This window comes from Schistocerca cancellata, chromosome 1, assembly GCF_023864275.1.
Source record: "Schistocerca cancellata isolate TAMUIC-IGC-003103 chromosome 1, iqSchCanc2.1, whole genome shotgun sequence".
NCBI classification, from domain to species: Eukaryota; Metazoa; Arthropoda; class Insecta; order Orthoptera; family Acrididae; genus Schistocerca; species Schistocerca cancellata.
The window spans coordinates 302804133-302824359 of record NC_064626.1 but is presented as its reverse complement, the minus strand read 5'-3'; the positions used below and the strand labels follow the sequence as shown (position 1 = coordinate 302824359).

The 20227-nt window shown below is 45.6% G+C and overlaps 1 protein-coding gene across 1 annotated transcript in view; it reads right to left on the bottom strand.

The window, feature by feature from the left end:
- The window catches only part of LOC126172322 (phenylalanine--tRNA ligase alpha subunit), a 147206-nt gene that overhangs the window by 126087 nt on the left and 892 nt on the right, over window positions 1-20227 (bottom strand). The gene's annotated exons all lie outside the window — the stretch shown is intronic.

The window sequence follows — 20227 nt, the reverse complement described above, 5'->3', positions numbered from 1 at the left end:
CTAGTGTTTGTTTTCAATACAGTCCAGAGACAGGTAGTGCTATTTTCATTGTTTTCTACAAGAAGTGGCTAACAACCACAGTTTAGTGAATAAGCAGCCGCCTTTAGTGAATTAGCAGTCTAGTTAAAGGTTGATTAACTCTCTTCAGTGAATTGTTTCCTTAGGATGGATAGGATGTGTGACTGCTGTGTACAGACGCAGGAGGAGCTGGCCACTGTTCACGAACAGCTGAGCGTGTTGATGGCCACGGTCAGCCGTCTTCAGGCTGCTGCCTCGGAGTGTAGCGGCAGTGGGGAGTCTGGTGCGTCGCAAGGTACACCCCAGGTGTTACATGCTTCACCCACTGTCCCTGCTGTCGAGACATCTTCGCGGGTACCGGGCGCGGTTGGGCCACCCTCTCCCCAAGGGGAGTGGCGGGTTCAGCGGCGTTCGCGGCGCACGAGGCGGAAGGTCAATGTGGAGGCTGGCCATGTGGCATCGCCAGCTCTGCCTGTGAGGGGACATGTGGCTGCTCCTTCAGCAAGGTCCGAGCAGGCACACGGGGGGAGGGGTTTATTAGTTATTGGGAGCTCCAACGTTAGGCGGGTGATGGAGCCCCTTAGGGAAATAGCGAGAAGGTCGGGGAAGAAGGCCAGTGTTCACTCTGTCTGCTTGCTGGGGGGTCTCATCCGAGATGTGGAGGAGGCCCTACCGGCGGCGATAGAGAGCACTGGGTGCACCCGACTGCAAATTGTTGCTCATGTCGGCACCAATGACTCCTGCCGTCTGGGTTCAGAGGTCATCCTCAGTTTGTACACGCGGTTGGCGGAATTGGTGAAGGCGGAAAGCCTCGCTCGCGGGGTGGAATCAGAGCTAACTATTTGTAGTATCGTTCCCAGAACCGATCGCGGTCCTCTGGTTTGGAGCCGAGTGGAAGGCTTAAACCAGAGGCTCAGACGATTCTGCGGAGATCTGGGGTGCAAATTTCTCGAACTCCGCTATCGGGTGGAGAAATGTAGGGTCCCCCTTAATAGGTCAGGCGTGCACTACACGCCGGAAGCGGCTACAAGGGTAGCGGAGTACGTGTGGAGTGCACATGGGGGTTTTTTAGGTTAGAGAATCCCCTCCCTAGGCCCGACAAGACGCCTCCTGAGACGCGGCAAGATAGGAGTATGCAAAATGCAACAGGGAATAACAATATTAATGTGCTAATAGTAAACTGCAGGAGCGTCTATAGAAAGGTCCCAGAACTGCTCTCATTAATAAACAATCACAACGCCCATATAGTACTGGGGACAGAAAGTTGGCTGAAACCAGACGTAAACAGTAACGAAATCCTAAACTCAGATTGGAATGTATACCGCAGAGACAGGCTGAACAGTGAAGGGGGAGGCATGTTTATAGCGGTAAGAAGTGCAATAGTATCGAAGGAAATTGACGGAGATCCGAAATGTAAAATGATTTGGGTGAAGGTCGCGGTTAAAGCAGGCTCAGACATGGTAATTGGATGTCTCTATAGGCCCCCTGGCTCAGCAGCTGTTGTGGCTCAGCACCTGAAGGATAATTTGGAAAATATTTCCAGTAGATTTCCCCACCATGTTATAGTTCTGGGTGGAGATTTTAATTTGCCGGATATAGACTGGGAGACTCAGACGTTCATAACGGATGGCAGGGACAAAGAATCCAGTGAAATTTTTTTAAGTGCTTTATCTGAAAACTACCTTGAGCAGTTAAACAGAGAACCGACTTGTGGCGATAACATATTAGACCTTCTGGTGACAAACAGACCCGAACTATTTGAAAAAGTTAACGCAGAACAGGGAATCAGTGATCATAAAGCGGTTACGGCATCGATGATTTCAGCCGTAAATAGGAATATTAAAAAGGGTAGGAAGATTTTTCTGTTTAGAAAAAGTGACAAAAAGCAGACTTCAGAGTACCTGTTGGCTCAACACAAAAGTTTTGTCTCAAGTACTGATAGTGTTGAGGATCAGTGGACAAAGTTCAAAACCATCGTACAATATGCGTTAGATGAGTATGTGCCAAGCAAGATCGTAAGAGATGGAAAAGAGCCACCGTGGCTCAACAACCGAGTTAGAAAACTGCTGCGGAAGCAAAGGGAACTTCACAGCAAACATAAACATAGCCAAAGCCTTGCAGACAAACAAAAATTACGCGAAGCGAAATGTAGTGTGAAGAGAGCTATGCGAGAGGCGTTCAATGAATTCGAAAGTAAAGTTCTATGTACTGACTTGGCAGAAAATCCTAAGAAATTTTGGTCTTATGTCAAAGCGGTAGGTGGATCAAAACAAAATGTCCAGACACACTGTGACCAAAATGGTACTGAAACAGAGGATGACAGACTAAAGGCCGAAATATTAAATGTCTTTTTCCAAAGTTGTTTCACAGAGGAAGACTGCACTGTAGTTCCTTCTCTAGATTGTCGCACAGATGACAAAATGGTAGATATCGAAATAGACGACAGAGGGATAGAGAAACAATTAAAATCGCTCAAAAGAGGAAAGGCCTCTGGACCTGATGGGATACCAGTTCAATTTTACACAGAGTACGCGAAGGAACCTGCCCCCCTTCTTGCAGCGGTGTACCGTAAGTCTCTAGAAGAGCGTAGCGTTCCAAAGGATTGGAAAAGGGCACAGGTCATCCCCGTTTTCAAGAAGGGACGTCGAACAGATGTGCAGAACTATAGACCTATATCTCTAACGTCGATCAGTTGTAGAATTTTGGAACACGTATTGTGTTCGAGTATAATGACTTTTCTGGAGACTAGAAATCTACTCTGTAGCAATCAGCATGGGTTTCGAAAAAGACGGTCATGTGAAACCCAGCTCGCGTTATTCGTCCACGAGACTCTGAGGGCCATAGACACGGGTTCACAGGTAGATGCCGTGTTTCTTGACTTCCGCAAGGCGTTCGATACAGTTCCCCACAGTCGTTTATTGAACAAAGTAAGAGCATATGGACTATCAGACCAATTGTGTGATTGGATTGAGGAGTTCCTAGATAACAGGACGCAGCATGTTATTCTCAATGGAGAGAAGTCTTCCGAAGTAAGAGTAATTTCAGGTGTGCCGCAGGGGAGTGTCATAGGACCGTTGCTATTCACAATATACATAAATGACCTGGTGGATGACATCGGAAGTTCACTGAGGCTTTTTGCAGATGATGCTGTGGTGTATCGAGAGGTTGTAACAATGGGAAATTGTACTGAAATGCAGGAGGATCTGCAGCGAATTGACGCATGGTGCAGGGAATGGCAACTGAATCTCAATGTAGACAAGTGTAATGTGCTGCGAATACACAGAAAGATAGATCCTTTATCATTTAGCTACAAAATAGCAGGTCAGCAACTGGAAGCAGTTAATACCATAAATTATCTGGGAGTACGCATTAGGAGTGATTTAAAATGGAATGATCATATAATGTTGATTGTCGGTAAAGCAGATGCCAGACTGAGATTCACTGGAAGAATCCTAAGGAAATGCAATCCGAAAACAAAGGAAGTAGGTTACAGTACGCTTGTTCGCCCATTGCTTGAATACTGCTCAGCAGTGTGGGATCCGTACCAGATAGGGTTGATACAAGACATAGAGAAGATCCAACGGAGAGCAGCGCGCTTCGTTACAGGATCATTTAGTAATCGCGAAAGCGTTACGGAGAGGATAGATAAACTCCAGTGGAAGACTCTGCAGGAGAGACGCTCAGTAGCTCGGTACGGGCTTTTGTCAAAGTTTCGAGAACATACCTTCACCGAAGAGTCAAGCAGTATATTGCTCCCTCCTACGTATATCTCGCGAAGAGACCATGAGGATAAAATAAGAGAGATTAGAGCCCACACAGAGGCATACCGACAATCCTTCTTTCCACGAACAATACGAGACTGGAATAGAAGGGAGAACCGATAGAGGTACTGAAGGTACCCTCCGCCACACACCGTCAGGTGGCTTGCGGAGTATGGATGTAGATGTAGATGTTAATAAATGAAATGAGAGAGCAGTTAAGCACTATTATCATGTAGGCCCTACGAGACACTAAATAGTCATTGTAAAAACTTTTTTTTTTTTTTTTTTTTTTTTTAACTGTTCAGAAAGAGAGTTTAAATGAAGATTCTTTGCTCAAATAAGATATCAGATTTACTGTATTTCGATGAAGCAAACACCAGTAAGCAATTTAGGGACTGCACGAGTTACTCAAGGGAGGCACTGATAGCAACTATAACAAGATAGGGAGCTTACTAATGAAGTGAAATTCAAGAAGGTTAAGAGAGAAGAGCTGCAACCTGAAGAGAACAAAAATTGAGGTTGCCTTGGGAGAACAAGTGACAATGATGCTTGAAGTCGTTACTGATTTGGAAAACTGGTACAACAGCCTTCAAAGAATGCAGTGAATGCAGCAGGAAAAGTGCAATGATTAGAAATGGTAGAAAAGAGGAACTACAGGTAACATAAGATCCACTGGAATTTTAAAACGAGCAATGAAAACACCAAAATTTTGAAAGTGAACAGCAAGTGAGTGGGTGAGTTAGAAACGAAATTAATCAGAAATGTATAAAAGCTAACAAGGAGTGGATGATGGGCATATTTTACAAGATACACATAAGATTGAAACCAAGTATCAAAGATGACACACAGAAATAATAAACAATCACTATGGTGAGCAAAGAACGAAGCCAGTGATTCAATGTGAAAAAAGGTAATTGGATAACAGAATCTGAAATAGGATGATGAAAGGAAACAATAGAAACTTTACAGTTTGGCAAGTTAGGCCATTTCAAAATGAGTATAACAATCAGATGTAACGACATGTGCCCATGGCCCTAACTCTAGAGGACTTTTTCCTTTAATATTGATTGTGGTTATCTCTAGCATGCTTGCACTTTCACACTACTACAAAAAATGCACCCTATTTTACTATTCCCTGACACCCCAAAACATGCACGTGAAAATCTGGTGCAAAATAACCATAAGAAAAAAAAGGCACATTAAGGGTGTGGATTAGGGTAAATCACTAGCAATACTCAATATGAGCTCAAATTTCCCTAATATAGCAGCTTTTGAGTAAGCATTTAAGGAGAACAGATAGCTATGGTCACCAGTTTTCTATTCACCCCCCAGGGCAGAAGCAGTGAACCCAATTTGTCTGCGTGTAGAGTAAATTCTGTGTGCTAGTGTGAGAAAGTGTTCCAAATGTTTGTGTAGTATGTATCTGAGATGGAGCATGGCAACCAGACTGGTATTCACCTAGAGGGATTTGGAAAACCACCTGAAACCAACATCCATGCTCGCAGCACACCAACCCATCATTAATCCGCCAGATGGGTTCTATCCGGGGCTGGCATTACATCCCCATCCTGCAAGCAATCATGTTAACACACATGGCTACCTAAGAAGGTTAATTTTATCTCCAAGGTCTTTATGTGAGATACATTTATGAGGATATACCATGTTATTTGACTCGTGTTAGAATGTACACTCGCAGTACTTTAACAGTAAACCATGCGATAATACACAAACCTACTACTCTTTTAGCATCTGATATGGGAGGTGGAGAAGCATCTACAAAACATTTCAAGGGTATTAAACAACACTGTGACAAAACACACTGCTTTTCTTTGGATTGTCTATATTTTCTCTGTGAATCTGCCTTGTTAACAGTCCAAGACTGAGGAACAATATTCAAGTATGGGTCAAATGGGGGTTAAGTAAGTTACTTCTTTTGTGTGTGGACTACATTTTCTGAAAATTCTTCGAATGAATCTCATCCTGCAATTAGTTTTATATTGTCATTCCATTTTCAACTGTTTCATACAAATACCCATATAATTAATGGACGAGACCATTTCCAGATATTGTTCAGTAAAAGAATAGTCATTCAATACCATGTCTTTCCACCTTTTTAGCCACAATACATTATACATATGTTGAGAGTCAACTGCCTACTCTTACATCAAGCACTGATGCTCTGCACTTTTTACAGCACTTAGCTGCAATTTTCTAGCACTGCAATGTGTGTGTATACAACAGCACCACCCGCAAAAAGTCTCAAGTAATTTCTGATGTTATACACTAAGTCATACCTTCCACAAATGCAAGGAACATGGCAATTACCTGAGTGCTGGTATCTACTTGCTTATGGCTCTTGTGGACAAACAGAGTGAGCTGGGCTTTAAAAGATCACCATTTGCAGAACACATGTTGATTTCTACAGAGGAAATTTTCGGTCTCCAGAAAAATTAAAATATGAAAACATAAAACTTTATTACAAGAATTTTATAATGTCTTCATAACCAGAAGTAAATTAGGGAATACGGAAGTGTCCAATTCCACCCGTCTGCTTTGACTCATGACATCACAAATATGGCGGAAACAACCATCCACTACGACTTCAATATGGCGCCTATGACGTCATTATGTAAACATGACAACAAACATGAAAATACATCGAAAAACCAACACACACAACTTCCACAAAAAACCTAATCAAACAAACGGGACAAGCATGGGAAATTGGGGGTTTTTGGATGGGGACAAAGTAAATATAAACAAATCTAAACACACACCACAATACCAAACCACACAAAACGACAAAAAAAAACAACAATACAAAAACTCCCCAAATTCACACTAAACACAATATCCTCTGGAATCAGACACTTCCCTTGACCTATATAGCTCAACAGCAGCTCCCGATCCCAGAACACCCAAAGCCACAAACACAAATTGGAATCGAATACTTCCCTTGACCTATATAGCTCAACAGCAACTCCCGAAACCGGAACACCCACAGCCAAAACCACCCATTGGAATCTAACAGTTCCCTTCATTCACATAGGTCAACAGAGACTCCCAATACCAAAAAACCCACAGATATGACCACAAATTGGAATGAAAAACTTCCCTTCAGGCAACAACATACCTACAAACCAACACACAATACCAAATCACCAATACAACAAATCACACAACTCAGAACCACCCAACCAGCCACAACAACACACAACAAATACACTTAAAAAAAACTTACCACAATAAAAGTTCTGGTGCCGCAACCTAGGTCAGCCACCACACGCGCACACACGCACACACCAAACCAAAAGAAAGACCCAACCTCCCCCTCATCCCAAAATAAAATACCCATAAACAAAAAATAAAATAAACAAATCTCAATCACACATTACAACTCAACAACAAAATAGATCCTCCACAACTAAATCACAAGAACCACCCTAACTACCTACCTCCGGCATGTACATCTTACTGACAGCAAAAAAGCCCTCAGGGACGGTCTTCCACCAACGGTACTCAACTAAATGAGACTGAAATTTAGAAAATCGCCTCTTCCCCCTCCCAAGAACTGACTTAACAGCCCCCCACATCCCCTCTATGGTATTCGTACAAGCCCCCGTCTCATAATTTTTAAATGCTGAACTATGGTTCACCACTAAATGATTGTACCCCCTCTCACCCAACCCCCCTATAAGAAGGAAAAACATCAGAAACTACAGTAGAACCTGGTTCTATAAACTCCTGAATTACCCCTAGTAATTCCCTCTTAGACCGCCCCTCCAAAACCCTAAAAACACATTCTGAACATCCACCCCCCAATACAACAGCCCCCTAAACCTACAGACCAACCATACTTTCTTTTCCCAAACTGTGTCTCGTCCACCTCCACCACAACCCCAGGTCCACCCAACTTACCCCTTTACTTAATAAAGTCAGAACATATTTCACAACAAAACGAAAACCAGTCAAGCACACTCCTCTCACTCACATCAATCTCATACGCGCAAACACTGAGAGGACTTAAAACAAAAGTAGTATGTCAACAACACAATCTCGCGCATGCCCAGCCTAGACTTCTCGAATCAGGAACCGTGATGTATGGAGCACCATAGATTATCCCTACGGCACTGCCACATATAAACGTCCCTGGTCCGAGATGCCGGAACTTCTGCCAATTTCATGTCATGCCCACAAACAGCACACTTCACAACCTCCGCCAACAAGCCAAACAGCTGCAGAAATTTAATCAACTCAAACGGACTCGGCACCATCTCAGCATGCAAGCACACACTGTTAATTTTATCCGGCATATCCATACCTAACAAGAGCAGCAACACATTAATTTACTCAAATTAACACAACAAGCAGTAACACCAAACAGAGCCCAATACACCACACAACACAAAACCCCTAAACACACCACCAGAGGGCACCACAAACAGCAACACGACACCTACAAACACGCCACACTCACAAACCAAACTCCGCGCCGTCATGACGCCACACACCACAACAGCCCTATGTCACGGTCAAAGCCGTCAGTCAGGATTGGACATTTCGGTCAACCCACAAATTACATAGTTTCTTCTGTGTGCTTTGATAGTTTAGTTTTTGAATCCCTGATGGAGTTTGGGCAGGTGGTGACGGTAGCCATTACAGTTCAGTCCAAAGAATGCCAGACTGGGAGCTGAGGGGGGGGGGGGGGGGGGTCATGGGGGCAGGATCAACTGGAGCCAACATGTAATTTTTCCCTGTCATCCTTGTGAGGTTTTGGTTTCAGTGAGGATTTCCCCTTCTTTACTTCCGGAACAGAAGAGGACCATTTTCTTATAGGACCTGCAACCTGTGGCTCTTTCTGCCATTGGTCAGTGGTAGATTACTAGTCTTTTTTTGTCCTGGGAAGATGGTTGGTTTGTGAGATTTAAGGGACCAGACTGCTAGGGTCATCGGTCCCTTTTTCCAAAAACCCACAAAGAATAAAAACGAACAATGGAGATGACAAGAGACAACACAGGACAAGAAAGACTCACTCAGACAGAGACCAGACAAAAGGAATTAAAAGCACACAGAGTGTGACAGTGGTTGGCCGACCATAGAGACAAAAAAAGGAAAAGCCAACCACCTAGAAAAACACTAAAAAAAAAAAAAAACAGTCTAAAATCGTAGGCCAAAAGCCAGACTCAATACAAAGAATGACAAACACTTAGATCAGGTGGTAAAAGCCCCCTGCCTGCATAAAATGCAAAACTAAGCCTGCCATGGCAGTGTCATCTGTTAAAAGGGCAGGGAGCGTATCAGGCAGTGCAAACATCTGCCAGAGCACAGTTAAAAGTGGACAGGCCAACAAAAAGTGGACCACCGTCAAAGCCAACCGCAGCGACATAGAGGCGGGCCCTCACGGTGCAGTAAATAGCTGTGCATCAACCGGGTGTGGCCAATGCAGAGCCGACAAAGGACAGCTGATTCCCTGCGAGTGGCTCGCATGGATGATCATCACACATTCATCGTCTCCTTGATAGCACGGAGTTAGTTTGGTGTTGTGAGGTTGTGCCATTCACCGTCCCCAACCGCGAACACTTTGCAGCGGAAGACAGCTCGCAAATCGGTATCCGGGAGGCCAATGTCCAGAGGTGGTTTACTGGTGGCCTGTTTGGCCAGGCACTTAACATGTTCATTGCCCAGTACCCCACATTGGCCTGGGGTCCAAATGAAGGTCACTGAGCGTCCACTCCTGTAAAGGGCAGAAAGAGACTCCCGGATTAACAATACCAAAGGATGCCTAGGGAAGCACTGGTCGAGGGCTTGAAGAATGCTCAAGGAGTCACTACAAATGACGTAGGACTCACCAGAGCAGGAACAGATATTCAATTAAATTTCGGGCATGCAGCCGCGCAAATGTTTGCGCGGCTGCCATGCTCGAAATTTAATGGATTATTCATTACGCCGCGAGAAGTTGAAAATGCACAGGTGTGGATATGTTCAAGAGCGCGATAGATGGCAACCAGCTCTGCAGTGAATACGCTGCAGCCAACCAGCAAGGAGAGTTGTTCTGTATGGCCAACGTGAGCATAAGCAAAGCCAACAAGACTGTCGACCAGGGAACCATCAGTGTAGATGATGCCTGAGCCCCCGAACTCGCCAAGAACAGAGAAGAAGGTCCGGCAGAGGACCTCAGGTGGGACTGAGCCTTTGAGGCCAAGCAATAGGTCGAGGCAAAGCAGCAGCCGAGGTACTGACCATGGAGGGGTATGGAAACAAGTCTACAGAAAAGGTGGTAGGGGGGAAGCATCAAGGTCATGAAGAAGTGACTGGACACGGACGGCGAAGGGATTTACAATTCTGGGCTGCCATTGCAGGAGATGGACCGCCGTGTTGGGGAAAAGAAGACGGTAATTTGGGTGGAAAGGTGAACTATGGATGTGTGCAGTGTAGTTTGCGAGCAATAGTTGCCACCGGAGCCACAATGGAGGAAGGCACGCTTCTACAAGGAGGCTGTTCACGGAGCTACATCGAAAGGCTCCCGTAGCAAGGCGAACTCCACAGTGGTGGACAGGGTCTAGCAGACCCAGTACAGAAGGGGCGGCTGAACCATACACCATGTTTGCGTAAACAACACGGGACTGTTCAATGGCTTGGTACTGCCGCAGTAGTGTACAACTATCAGCACCCCAGCTGGTGTGGCTCAGGCAGCGAAGGAGATTGAGATGCCGCCAGCACTTGTCTATAAGCTGTCGAATATGGGGAAGCCAACTTAAGCGGGCATCGAAGACCATACCCAGCAAGCGGTAAGTCTCCACTACGTCTAGTAGTTGGTCATCCAGGTAAAGTTCGGGAATGGGGTGGACGGTATGATGGTGACAGAAGTGCATCACACAAGTTTTGGCGGCCGAAAACTGGAAGCCATGATTGAGGGCCCATGACTGTGCCTTCCATATAGCTCCCTGCAGACGGTGTTCAGCGACAACAGTAGAAGGGGAGCAGAAAGAAATACAAAAATCATCAGCATAAAGGAGGGGAGAGAGTGATGATCGTACTGTGAGCGCAAGACCATTGATGACAATTAGAAAGAGTGGAATGCTCAGGACAGAGCCCTGCGGGACTCCATTCTCTTGTGGATGGGGTGCGCTATGGGAAGCATCAACACAAACTCTGAAAGTGCCGTAGGAAAAAAAGTTCTGTATAAAATTCGAGAGTGGTCCCCGAAGACCCCACTCATGCAGAGTAGCAAGAATGTGGTGGCTCCAAGTAGTATCGTAGGCCTTCGTGAGATCGAAAAAGATGGCAATGAGGTGTTGTCACCGCGAAAAGGCTGACTGAATGGCAGGCTCTAGGTACACTAAGTTGTCGATGGTGGAGCGTCCTTGGCGAAAACCACCCTGGGACTGAGCCAGGAGGTCCCGAGGGTCAAGGAGCCAACTCAACCGCTGGCTCACCATGCGTTCAAGCAACTTGCAAAGTACATTGGCGAGGCTAAGGGGGCAGTAGATGTCCACCTCCAGTGGGTTCTTGCCAGGTTTCAGAACGGAGATTACGATGCTTTCCCGCCATTGTGACGGGAACTCACCCTCAACCCAGATATGGTTGTAAAATTCTAGGATGCACCACTGGCAGTCCACCGAGAGGCGTTTGAGCATCTGACAGTGTATGCGATCTGGTCCGGGAGCCGTATCAGAGCAAGCAGCTAGGGCACTTTGGAATTCCCACTCACTGAACGGAACATTGTACGATTCAGGGTGGCGCGTGTGAAATGAAATGCTCCAATGTTCCAACCACTCTTTCAGGGAGCGGAAGGCCAGTGGGTAAGTCGCAGAAGCAGAACTCTGAGCCAAATGCTCTGCTAAGCAGTTGGCAATAGTGTCGGATTCAGTACAGACCGCTCCATTCAGTGAAAGCGCAGGGACACTGATGGGGGTCCGATAGCCATAGAGTCGCCTATCTTGGCCCAAATCTGCAATGGAGACGTACGGAGGCCAATGGTGGAGACATACCTTTCCCAGCACTCCTGCTTGTGTTGGCAAATGATGCGGCGGGCCCGCGCACGGAGCCGTTTAAAGGCAATGAGGTGTTCTAATGAGGGATGCCGCTTGTGACGTTGGAGCACCCACCTGCGATCTTTAATCGCCTCAGTGATCTCAGGCGACCACCAAGGCACAGTCCTCCGCCGAGGGGACCTAGGAGAACAGGGAATGGCAGATTCTGTGGCAGTAATGATGCCGTTGGTGACTGAATGAACCACCGCATCAATGGCATCATTGGAAAGAGGCACAATAGTGGCAATGGAGGAGAACAAGTCCCAGTCAGTCTTATTCATAGCGCATCTGCAGGGGCGGCCAGAAGAGTGACGCTGTGGCAGTGACAGAAAGATCGGAAAGTGGTCACTACCGCACAAGTCGTCGAGCACACTCCATTGGACAGATTGTAAGAGGCTATGGCTGCAGATCGAAAGGTTGATGGCTGAGTACGTGCCATGTGCCACACTGAAATATGTGAAGGCACCATCATTTAAAAGGGAAAGGTCGAGCTGTGCCAATACATGCCCAACGGTGCTGCCTCGGCCTGTTGCCACTGATCCACCCACAGAGGATTATGGGCGTTGAAGTAGCCCAGTAACAGAAAAGGTGGTGGCAATTGGGCTATCAGCGCAGCCAGGACATCAACATCCAGTGGAAGATACAGACTGCAGACAGTAACAGCCCTTGGTGTCCACACTCAAACAGCGACAGCCTCTAAAGGTGTTTGTAGAGGGACAGACTCGCTGTGAAGGGAATGAAGGACATAGATGCAGACACCACCAGATACCCTTTCGTAAGCTGCCCGGTTCCTATAATAACCTCAATAGCCATGGAGGGTGGTGGTTCGATATCACCAGAAACCAAGTTTCTTGAAGAGCAATGCAGAGGAAAGGGTGAAGGCTGAGAAGTTGTCGAAGCTCAGCAAGATGGTGGAAAAACCCACTGCAGTTCCACTGGAGGATAACATTGTCCATGGCCGAGAAAGGCGTGAAGGGACTGGGGAGGCAGATTACGCTGCTGGGTCACCTGCTGCCACCAACTGAGCACCTGTGCAAGTGCTATCCATTGTGTCCAAGGGACCAGTGAGATCTAGGTCCTCAGCAGACGCCAGGATCTCCACCTCATCCTCAGACGCAGAGCTCGAAGGTTGCGGTGGGGTGGGTGCCACCCCAAGTTCCTGGGCCTTAGAGGTCTTCCTCTTCGAGTTCTCTCGCTGCTCCTTGGGTTTCACTGGCTGGGAGGGCTTCACCAATTCAGTCTCTGGGATGGAGGAGGATCGCGAAACCCTATAACCAGCTGCTTGTGGGCACTTATGCCACTGTCGGGCGTCGTCCTTCCTGCTTGTGGAAACCTGGGAAGGGATGGCCCCATGGGACCCCTTGCAAGCAAGAGGAGCCGAAGAAGTTGGACGCTTATCCGGCATAGAAGTGGGGACGGACGTCCCCAATGGGTGGAAGGGCTATTGCTCCCGAGGTAGGTCGTGCAGAAGCAACAGGGTGGGTAGTACCCCCCATAGGCAAGGAGGCATGAGGAGTTGTACGGCTCGGCGATCTGGCTGGAATTCGCTGAACTGATGGGGCTAGCACGGTTGTTGGAGCAGCGGCATATGAAGCTGGCATTCGCACAGGATGTAGTCAGTAATATTTCCTCTTAGCCTCAGTATAGGTCAGTCGGTCCAGGGTCTTACATTCCATGATTTTTCGCTCTTTCTGTAAGATCCTGCAGTCTGGCGAGCAAGGTGAATGATGCTCTCCACAGTCGACACAGATGGGAGGCAGGGCACATGGAGTATTGGGATGTGACGGGCATCCGCAATCTCGACATGTGAGGCTGGAAGTACAGTGGGAAGACATATGGCCGAACTTCCAGCAATTAAACCACCGCATTGGGGGAGGGATAAAGGGCTTGACATCATAGCAGTAGACCATCACCTTGACCTTCTCCGGTAATATATCACCCTCGAAGGCCGAGATGAAGGCATTGGTAGCAATCTGATTATCCTTCGGACCCCGATGAACGCGCCGGACGAAATGAACACCTCGACGCTCTAAATTGGCGCTCAGCTAGTCATCAGAGTACAAAAGTAGGTCCCTATGGAAAATAATTCCCTGGACCATATTTCTTATGGGGTGTGATCATAACGGAAACATCCTCCAACTTGTCACAAGCAAGTAACCTTCGTCACTGGGCAGAGGATGCCGTTTTTATCAATACTGAACCAGAGCGCATTTTGGACAAGCCCTCCATCTACCTCTAAATGCTCTATGAAGAACTGAGGCTTTGTGGACATGAAAGACTCCCCATCAGCTTTCATACAAACTAGGAACCGGGGCGAATAACTGACACTGCCATCCTGAGACTTACGCTCTTCCCACGGTGTGGTCTCCCAGGGGAACGTTTTGGGATCATATTTCTGAGCGTTAAATCGAGCCCGGGAACACTTAGAGACTGCTGGCGGCTGGCCACCAGCAAAGAGATTATGTACCACACTTCACTGCATGTCATCCGCCCTGATGCCACCCACTCCGACCAAGGGCCCTCCCCACGGGTGCCACCCAGCTTCAGCAAGGGCCACCTGGCAGGATGGCTATTTCCAGGAGTCCCGATGCCCCAGGGAGATAGGCATCTACTCCCTGGCACACGTGGGAGTTGACGACGCATGCATCAGCAGAGCGATCCCTGTGTTGGGGGGCTACAACCAACAGGATACATGGCGGTCCCACCACAATGGACTGGCTACTGTGCTGGATATTAAGTGACAATTAGTCCATGGTCGTGGTCAGTGCAGACAGCAGCACGGCACATTGTATGGCAGAAAGTGCACACAGGAATGTATCCATGCCCAAGAGATGGAAAGCGGGCAGGAGTGCAGTGCAACGACAAATAAGATGGCGAAAGGTCTCAACACACGATGGACACAAAGCACCAAGTAAGGCGCCCTTCCCCAATCAACTCGCTCTTCGGAATAATTTTGAGATATGTAGGTCAAACCCGACAGGGGACCAACACATAAGGGCCAAAACGTTTGAGACTCCTTTTACTCGCCTCTTACTACAGGCAGGAATACCGCGGGCCTATTCTTACCCCTGAGCCCACAGGGGGTTGTCCTGGGAAGAAGGCACCTTGGAAGGTGTCGTGTTCCCTTGTGATGTTGGAGAAGGACACGGCATCTCCAGCTGCAGTAATGGGATGGTTACCATTGGTGCTGTGGGTTTGAGGATCAAAGGAACTGTCCCCACCTCCAACTGAAGGAAACGGCACTGACTGTGTTCAGGGCCAGGAGCTGCTATTTGAGACATTTTAATTGTGACAGGTGTGGATTTTGACAGAATTTTTGCAAAATTTATAATCATATCGACTGTGTGAAATCACTCACAGTTTTTCTTAGCATCTTCGTAAGACAGGTAGTCAAGTGCTTTATATTCCTGGATTTTCTCCACCCACTTGAAAACTGAATGTGTCAGAACAGGCAACTGGTGTTCTGGGCAGTTTACACATGCAAGTGTTCATTGCATGGACTGCACTCATGCAGTGTCCTTCTGCACAACCCACGAGTAACCTCATTAGTACAGGAGGAGGAAATGTGTCAAAATCTCTGCTGCCTAAAACGTCCCATGGGAGGAGGAAAATAGGATCTGCTTATAGACCATGACCTTAATTTTCTCAGGTAAAACGTTTCCACTTAAGGCTAGAATAAAAACCCCTATGTTCACCCTGTTTTCCTTGGGTCCTTTCTGATTGTGATAAACAAAATTTACTCCATGTCACTCTAGTTTAGCAAGCAGTTCTTCCTCTATTTGTATTATTAGATCCCAATGGAAAAGGATTCCTTCAATCCTGTCGAGTCTGTTACAGAGAGAGATGATAACTGGCGTAACCCTGTGTTTGCCAAAGACCTGAAGTGCTTGTGATTGGCTACAAGTCAAAGTTTTCAATAACAAAGATCCATTTTGTATTTTCTCTATTGCAGCAACTTCTCCAAATGTATCTTCAACTTTTTCAAAGAAAAGTGGCTTCACTGGTGCAAAAAATTCTCCATCAGTCCTGGAGAATACCAAGAAATGTGTGAACTGACCACCACTCCATTTTCTTGCCCAACTTTCAGCATGACCAAAGACGGAAACATCTTGGTTTTCAAAGCCTCTGCATTAAATTCCCCTCTCCCCACCCCCTGTTAGAACTGCCATGTTGGCACAGCCACAAATATGCATGTGTTTCATCAGTTTCATCATGGATTGTGTGCCGTGATGCCACTCACTCCGATCTGAGGCTCTCCCCATGGGTGGCACCCAGCCATGACCGAGGCATCTGGCACAGTACATGTTGCCCAGAGTCCTGGTGACAAAGACTGGACAGGCATCTACTCCTCAGTGTACACAGGCACTTTACAGCTCTAGCATCAGCAATGCAATCCCTACATTGTCAGGTGTCTACAATGGTGAAGGCACATTATGACCCTTCCTACACTGAATCTGCTACAACACTGGCTTTCAGGTGCAAACATAAATCCACCAACAGCAGGTGTAGAAGATCACAGCACATGATGGATAAACTGTGCGCCATATATGGTGTCCTTTTCCAAACAGCCCTTACAGCTGTAACATTTAGAAAAGTGGAGGTCAAACCCTGAAAGATGACCAAGTAATTATGCCAAAACTGTTGAGAGAAATGCGGTGGAATGAGCTAAAACTGGTGAGTGCCCTAATAATAGCCAAGTCATCAACATAGTTGCCTCCTACAACAGATGAAGTTACACAAATTCTATTCTAGCCCTTGAGAGGGCAAGGGAAGACAGTAAAGAAGATGAAGAACTGTTTCAATAAGTGGAAAATGTTTGCCACAGGCAGAAAATCTGCAGTTATACATAGCAGTGGTTACAGAAAGCGAAGAGAGTTCATGTTGTATGTTTAGCAAACATGGAATCTGCGCTATCTCACAGTTACAACACAAACAAACAAAATGAAAACCAAGGTAGTGTGTGTACAGCAGGTGGACAAGTTGTACATATAAATGTTAAATGTGGATGAATTTTAACATCTTGGAAGTGAAACAGATAAAGAAGGCCAAACAGCCAACCTGACAATAAACTTGGCCTTGAATTTTGAATGTCTGTTCAAAATTTCAACCATCGTTGCTCTGAACAATGTTGGTTGTGTCAAATGACATCATTTAGAAGCACGAACTGAATTTGTGAATTATATCTATGAGCAGCAGAATTCTTGAACAAGTTAAGTTTATTTTGTCAAAATGAATATTCCGTAAGGAAACTATAAAATGGTGAGGCAGATTTGCTGGCCAGTACTTAATATCAAGAGAAATGTCAGTACTGCTAATAGACACATTTAGAAGACGTACACTACCCCAGCTTTCAGAACTAATAGCTCCTTTCTCTGTGAGGAGACATATTGGAGGAAGTTAAAAAGAAAGGGACTTATGTGTCATTCACACAGCGGGAAGGCATGGATGACAATAAACAAGGGGCAACGGGTTGGGGGGGGGGGGGGGCAGGGAGAGGAAGAGGGGGGAATAAGGAGTTGCCATTAAAACTCTGATGTACCCTTCCACTTCATCTTTGCCTTCCATTGTCATGACGGCAGATGGCTCTCTTTATCCTGGGTCTAAATGACCTGCACTTCCTTTATGACCTCCCCAACCTATGCCCCCCCCCCAAAAAAAAACACACTGAAAAATGAACTATTATTTCTGAAAGATAACATTGATGATGTATTGTGTGAGACAAAGTGGGTAACAGAGAGAACAAAAGAATGACAATACTCCTTTTTCATTTATATTAGTTTTTTACATGTAGGTTACAGTGACAGACTGATCTACAGCACTGGAAGAGATCTCTTATGTTGGAATGGACATTTTGGATGCGAGTTGGTGAAACGGTATCTAACGTATCAGTTAATCTGGATTAACCACAAGCATGTAAGTTGTCAAACTATAGTACTGTAATACCACTGACCTGTAATGAAAGGCGATAACTACAGCACGTTGTTGTATTTCAACATATAATTATGGTTTATAATTTTCACAAGGAGATCAGGGTCAACAGAAATCTCCGATCTTACTCGTCGGCTTTGACCCGTGACGTAAGCGTGTTGTGGTGTGTGACGTCATTACGGCGCGGAGTTTGGTTTGTGATTGTGGCGTGTTTGTAGATGTCGTGTGAGTGTTTGTCGTGCCCTCTGGTGGTGTGTTCATGGTTTTAGTGTGTTTGGTGTGTTGGGGTCAGTTTGTTGTTGCTCAGTGGTGAGTGCTGTGTTCGTGGTGTTGAAGCGGAATTTGTATTAGTGAGTTAACGGTTTTTGTGTGATGGTTGATTTAAGGATAATTGCTGTACGTCGGGTGAGTTTGTTATTGAGTGTATTCGGTTGTGGTTTTTTGTTCAGGAATGGATATGAAAGACCGCATGAATAGTGTTCGGTTGAGGGCGTTGATGGGCGAGACGCCGTTAGACCTCATCAAGTTTTTACAGCTATTCAGATTAATCGCCGAAGTTGTGAAGTGTTGAGCTATATAGGTCAAGGGAAGTGTTCGATTCTAATTTATGGGATTGGGAGCTGTTGTAGATGTATGTAGGTTTAAGGGAACTGTTATTCGAGTTTTGTATTGGGGGATGTGATCGGTAGGTTCTGTTGAGCTATATAGGTCAAGGGAAGTGTTCGATCCTAATTTATGGGATTGGGAGCTGTTGTAGATGTATGTAGGTTTAAGGGAACTGTTTTTCGAGTTTTGTATTGGGGGATGTGATCGGTAGGTTCTGTTGAGCTATATAGGTCAACGGAAATGTTCGATTCTAATTTATGGGATCGGGAGTTACTGTAGATGTATGTAGGTCAAGGGAAGTGTCTGATTCCGGAGAAGAATGTGTTTTTTGGTATTTGGTTAGTTTTGTGATGTTGATTTTTTTCGTCGTGTTGCGTGGTTTTGTATGGCGGTCGGTGGCTACATTTGTGTATATTTAGTTTCTCCCCACCCAAAAACCCCCAATTTCCCACGCTTGTCCCGTTAGAGTCATTAGGCTTTTTGTGAAAACTGTGTATTTCAGTGTTTATGATACGTATGCGATGTTTTTATATCCGCCATATTGGAATTGTCGTTTATGGTCGTTTCCGCCATATTGGTGACGTCATGGGTCAAAGCCGACGGGTAAGATCGGACGCTTCTGTATTTCCGGAGATCATGTGTAAAATACATGCTAGTAATGTCTGTTGGCTTAGTTTTTCAAGTGGACGGTGGCACATAACTGAATATGGAGAGAACAGAGTCTGGAGTTGATGCAAGGGGCACAACAGTCCAGGAGTCATCAATGGATATCTCATTGTGTGCAGCTAAGAACATCACCACTATGTTTGACATTGCAAGTAGTTGGGAACAGTCCACGTGTCATCACTAGTGTCTTCAGAGGCCAGCAATGAAGAATAAAATTATGTTTTTTATTGCAAGTTACCTGAAACAAACCGTGTAAATCAAGATACATTATACAATACGGACTACCAAACGAGGCAGTGCAGCTGTTAAAGACACTGACCTCATTTGGGATGATGGGGTTGCTCTGTATGGCCATTCTGATCTGAGTTTTCTGAACTTTTACTGGATTGGTAAGGGAACTGAGGGGATGTTTCCTTAATCAAGACAACCAAATGCTCTATCCCCCTATGCTACCTGTCCTATCCTCATAAAGCATGAGAGTTTTCTGACAGTATTTTTGTTGTGCCTATCTGAAACTCAGCATCTCCACTATTTGGTGAGTAGAAACTATTCTTTTCATAATATCGTTACATTCCATCCTGGATTTTCCATTGTTTGATGTTACGTATGCTGTGTGTTGTATATTTTGACATATCGATTTGCATTGTATTACCCTGACAACTCTTATTTTATGTAGTTGTCTTGGAATTACAGCAGTCTGGTGGAACTGGGAAAACTCCTTGAATGTACAAAAATGTTTCATTATGCACTTCTGGAAACTACAAGATTAACAACATATAACTAAAGCTAGTCATAAAATACAAATACCCTCAAATAACCATGAAAAGTCCAGGATTGCGTAACAACATGCGAAGGATAGATTGCTACTCATTACATAGAGGAGGTGTAGAATCGCAGACAGATGCTATGAAAAGACTGCTAAACTTTTAACTTACTGTAAAAAAAAAGGAGCAGACAGACAGTAGCTGTGTGTGTGTGTGTGTGTGTGTGTTTTCTGCTTTTTTATGAAGGACTTTTGACTAAAAGGCAAAAGTTTAGCTGTCTTTTCATGGTGTCTGTCTGTGATTCTATGCCTTCTCTACGAGGTGTGTAGTAATCTATCCTTTTCATACTGTAGCGGTAACTACCGCTATGTATAGAGAAATTATGAGTGGTAGTAAAATAGGGTGACTTGTTGGTAATGCAAATGGTAAGCTTAGATCAATTGGCACGACA